Genomic DNA, 6,000 nt, shown 5'->3' on the forward strand with positions numbered 1-6,000 from the left:
AATTCGTCTCTTAAAGGAGAAGGAAAGGTACAGAAGCAGTTTATTGTTAATATATAAGCCACTATAGTGCAAGTTATAACACTATATTTATTCGTCAGAATGCTTTACCATACCTGAGTAAACAGCTCTAGAAGCTATCTGTTTGTTTAGGATAGCAGCTGCCATATTCACTTGGTGTGACATCACATCAGGCCTGAGTTTCCCTGCTCAGTCATAGCTCTGGACTCAGATTACAGCAGGGAGGGGGAGAGGAGCAAACTGAGCATGCTCAAGCCCTAGCCCTGGAGGTTTAAGATGAAAACAGGAAGTCTGATACAGAAGCCCATGTGTACACAATAGAAGGAAAGAAATGTGGTGTTTCTTTTGACAGAGGACTCAACAGTAGCATTACTTTGAGGGTTTACTGGTGTATTTACAGTATATAGACCTTTCTTATAAAGCTTACTTAATTTTAGCCTTCCTCCTTTAAAGGTACAAGAAGCGGCTTTTTCCCTACCCCTTGTAATCGGCCACTTGAGCCGCCTGAGGCAAGGTTCTCACCTCATGGCAGGAGCGGCCCTGATTGGTTGACAATTTGCAAATCAGATTGGAGGGTGTTGTCAACTGCCCTAAGCAGCCAGCAGAAATCCACATGACTAGGTGTTGCTAGAACATTTTTGTAAGTGTTTAATTACAATAGCCCAAACAATAGCTTTCCTTTGCATGCCGGAAGAAGAACACCACATTCCAAGAAAAACACCTGCTACCTACTGTCAAATTTGGTGGAGTTTCCATCATGCTGTGGGGTTGTGTGGCTAGTTCAGGGACTTGGGCCCTTGTTAAAGTCCCTTGTTGGGTCAACCCAATTGTTGGGTCAACCCAATATCAACAAATTCTTCAGGATAATGTCCAAGCATTAGTCACAAAGTTGAAGTTACGCAGGGGTTGGATATTCCAACAAGACAATGACCCTAAACACACTTGGAAATCTACAAAGACTTTTATGCAGAGGGCAAAGTGCAATATTCTGGAATGGCCGTCGCAGTCCCCCAACTTGAATATCATGGAATATCTATGGGATGATTTAAAGCAGGCTGTCCATTCTCAGCAGCCATTAAATTTAACTGAACTAAAGAGATATTGTATGGACGAATGGTCAAAAATACCCACATCCAGAATCCAGACACTCATCAAAGGCTAAAGGAGGAGTCTAGAGGCTGTTACAAGGAGCTCAACTAAGTATTGATGTAATATTTCTTTTGGGGTGCCCAAATTTATGCACCTGTCTAATTTTGTTATGATGCATATTGCATATTTTCTGTTAATCCAATAAACTTTATGTCACTGCTGAAATACTACTGTTACCATATATTAAAAGGAAGTTGCTACTTTGAAAGCTCTGCCAATGATAAATAAGACTCCAAAGAATTAAAAGGGGTTCCCAAGCTTTTTCATATAACCGTAACTACATGTATCAAGTCACATCCTAGTTAGCACGGTATGTACGAAGTCATTTTGACACATATCCAAATACCAGCAAAACTAGTGTACATGTATTTTGCATTCCCTGTTTGTTTCATGAATTGCTTGTTATAGGGCAACCCTTTTGAAATAAAAAATAACAAAGTGGTATAAAGGTGATATTTTTTGACTATTGATATTTTTATTGACTAATGTAATCATAGCGAGCTTTCAGAACGTTTTAGTTCCTTTTTCAAGCTGATTACAATGTAGTTGTGGTCTCTAGTATACATACAACATTCAGCTCATAGGTCAAATGATGAACAAAAAGGAATATCAATCTATGTGTGAGGTGTTAGTCATTTGCAAGGGGAATTGCTTTGACTGATTCTGATAAACACAAGCATCACTGAAAAGGCCTGGTATACAAGAAGGTTGCTATGAAGATATGAGAATGCTCAGTTTGATTGAAAGCAGAGGATTCAAATGCTACTAAGACGACCAGAAAAGAGACAGATATATGACTATAGCAGCACTGGTAGTAACAAACACCATAACCAGCAGTACCAACAGAAATGTTCGACTACCTGAGTTCCGCACACTGACAAGATCAGAGCAAGGTAGGCTGATGATTGTACTGGCAGTGAAAGGTTAACTTTGTCAAATGTGCTTAGATCAGGTTGTCAAGCTCCCAAGAAACAGACCATGGTCATGTAATAAGGAACAAGCAATGAATCAACAGTAATGCACAGGAGCAGAATTCGGCTAGAAGATATAGGATGAAAACCCTTAATATAATTAATTGCTCTCCTTCTCAAATAATCGTCTTCATGATCACCTACCACAATACAACCACAATTCATACTTTACTCTCATCAGCTAACAAATGACATTGAGAAGGTAAGTCCAGGGACCTGTTCTGGATCTGTGCATAAAGGCTTTGAGTTTAACCTGATTATTTAAAAAAAAAATCCTAACAAGCCATGGCTACTTTCAATGGAGAAGAATTAATTTGCCTATTGGGGCGTTAAGCCAAGGCCACCAGACTTAAGTGGAGGAAGACAAGCAGTCAGATGCAAATACAACGTGATTTCAATCACAGATCCAGGAATATGAACCATACAAGAAAACCAGGGCATTAAAGCCATAAAAGTAGAAGAAAGGGACATTTCGAGAAATGATGACTGTTGTTTCTGGGAAATGCTTTTGCTTGTGGAACAGCAAACTAATGATGGGAGAATCTGATCTGTGTTTTTGAAACTGCAAAAAATATACATTGAAGTCAATGGGCTTTTTTTTAACATTTTTGAAACCACGCAACTTTTTTTTTACTATACAATGGGCATTTTTCACAGTGAAAAAGTTCACTCATCTCTACAGCAAACCCAAGAAAGAAGAAGACGGAAGAAGATCTCTCAGTGGTGCTGGCTAGAAAAACCCCCGGGCAGTTTTCTGCCGATAGGAGCAGCGGCCCAGGGTTTCAGGTAAGTAAATACATTCACTTGGGGGTGCCTATCATTTGGCACCCTAAATGCAAACAGACTTTCCTTCTCCTTTAACATCCAAAATTTTTATAAAAACAAACATCACCCATCTTGCAGCATTGCAAAACCTCAAAATAATAATACTCCCAAATTTCCGAGAGTACAAATTAAATTTATCTTCTTAAATTATAAAAACCACTAATACATTTTGAGCCAGGGATAAATGTTTTCATCATTCCCATTCAAAGTGCCTAGACCCTAAGGGGCAGATTTATTAAGGGTCAAATAGTAAATTCAAATTTTTGATTTGTTTTTGGTGTCAGAATTCACACATTTGAATTTTAATCCCCCTATTCGAATGTGAATTCGAATTTGAGATTTATCGTACCTTGACCATGGAAACAGTCCTAATTCAAATATTCGCCACCTAAAGCCTACTGAGTTCTGGGACAAGTCAATAGCAGAGGTCCATTGAGAAAAACTAGATTCGTACGATTCAAATACGATTCAAAATTTTGGGTCGGAACTATTCGAACAAATATTAGACATTCAATTTTTTTCTTAAACTCCCAGTTTAATTGTGGGTATATTCGAATTTATTAGAGTAAGAAAAAAATCACATGAATTCGGAACTTTGATAAATGGGCCTCTCTATGTAACATAAATGACAATAAGTAGCTACAGCCTAACTATTATAGTATTGAAAAGTAAAGTCAGACTAATGTAAAGAAGAAATGACTGTAGTTCACACTAGGGATGCAGCGAATCCACTATTTTGGATTCGGCCGAACCCCCAAATCCTTTGTGAAAGATTCGGCCGAACCAAATCCGAACCCTAATTTGCATATGCAAATTAGGGATGGGAAGGGGGAAAACATTTTACTTCCTTGTTTTGTGTCCAAAAGTCACGCTATTTCCCTCCCCACCCCTAATTTGCATATGCAAATTAGAATTCGGTTCAGCCAGGCAGAAGGATTCGGCCGAACCCTACTGAAAAAGGCCGAATCCTGAATTTGGTGCATCCCTAGTTTACTTTTTTATTGTAGTGACAGAATATATCATTCTAGACAAATTTCTAATAAACATTTACAGAGGTTTTAAAGTTATTATATGTAATTGAAAGCAGTGTGTATATTTACTTTGCTGTCTTGGATTTGACAGTGTTGCAAGACAGCTGATTAAAAAGACCTAGAGGAGACCTGACTCCTATTCCATTGTTTTAAGATTCAGACCCAGGGAACAGAGGAATAAACATGGTATTTTTCAGGGTGATAGGCTGCAAAAGATCGTACATTTTTTGGGGTACCCGGCTTCCCCCCTACATTTCCTAACATATGGCACATAAATTATGCAATGGGCTCATGTGTAGGGCAATATAACAACTCTATTTTATTTTATTAAGGTTCCCTGGGCTTGTGTAGTGTAATGTATTTGCTGCAACATATATGTCCATTCAACTTTAACTTCCCGCCGTATGCAAATTAGCCAACGCTAGTGCAACTTCGCTTCACTTGGGGCAGTAACGCTGGCGCAACTTCGCCTGCGTTTGATGCCCTGGACGCAACTTTGGATTATAGTGAATTTTAGTGAATTATCGTTGTCCTGGCAAAGTGTTGTGATGTGAGCGAAGCTGTCTCTGGCGAATTTTCGGGGGTTAGTGAATTTGCCCCCTTGTGTCTATGCACAGACGATGTCCACACTCATAGCAATTAAATAGCACTATACACAGCAAGAAGAGTTTGCTGAGATCAAGCAACTAATAATGAACAAAAATAGAATAAATTGGGTGCAGTTTAAAATGACCAGCAAAAGCACAGCAGGTGAACACCAAACTTTTAAAACATATTTTAAGATATTAGTGTTCTAGCAAGGCTACACTAACCTTTTAAGGTTGATGGCACACATGGACTTTAGGTGCCGCGATAAATCAACTCTACTGCTGACGACTTATCTGAAAATGCTTTTCCACAGGCAATAATGAAGATCACCGGAGGGAAAACATATGCATCACTTTGTTTTTCTGAAGTTTCCTTGCGAGGCAACCCGGAAAAATGAAGCAACACAATCGTTTTCTACTTGAGATTTAAATTATCACTGTGAAAGCAATTTCAGGAGATTGATTGGCCATGGTAGAGTGGATGTGTCGTGGGTGACTAATCTGCACATGTGCTATAGACCTAAACACTGTGAGGGAAATTAAGCGAAATAAAGCTTGCTAACCAGCCAGAGCCCTAAGGGCTCTTACACACGGGCGTTCCGACCTGCGCTCCCCTGCGTTCCGTTTTTTGGCGTTCAGCCGCAGGGTAGTGCAGGAATAGACGCAAGTCATTATTTGAAATGGGCCTGTACTCACTCAGGCGCGTGTAGGTGCCGAACGCAGGAAAAATGCAGCATGTTGCGTCTGAACCTGCGTTCGGCGCCTACACGCGCCTGAGTGAGTACAGCCCCATTTCAAATAATGACTTGCGTCTATTCCTGCGCTCCCCTGCGGCTGAACGCCAAAAAACGGAACGCAGGGGAGCGCAGGTCGGAACGCCCGTGTGTAAGAGCCCTAAAGCTGGCCATAGACGCAAAGATTTGATCTTACGAATCTCCGTGTCATACAATATACGGGCCGTGTGGAGTGTCCCGACATTTTTAGTGCCATGGTGATCAATCGTTGAGATGATCAGACACGATCAGATGATCGGCTACTGATAATATCTCTGCATGCATTGTCGATCTGATAATAGAGGGAGACTATCACCAGGTTTTGTTGGACATACTGTAACTTATTGTACGATTGCTGTTAGGGGTAGAACATCGGCTGATCTTTTCTTTTACTACTTTATTTGATCTGAATGGTTAGTGGCACTGAATGATCATTCGTCCCATACGAAGGTAAATCTGCCAGCTATGGCCAGCTTAAACCCCACCGCCATGGTTGATCATTGGTTGTTACTGAGTAATTTTGTGCTGGGAGTCACAGTGCTGTTCTTTACTAGAGGGGGTTGCTGGGGTCGCAGTGTCTTTTTATGCTGGCAGCAAGAGTGCTGTTCTGTGCTGGGCTCTTGCTGAGGTCCATCTGCTCTCCTAT

This window comes from Xenopus laevis, chromosome 5S, assembly GCF_017654675.1.
Source record: "Xenopus laevis strain J_2021 chromosome 5S, Xenopus_laevis_v10.1, whole genome shotgun sequence".
Lineage (NCBI taxonomy): Eukaryota > Metazoa > Chordata > Amphibia > Anura > Pipidae > Xenopus > Xenopus laevis.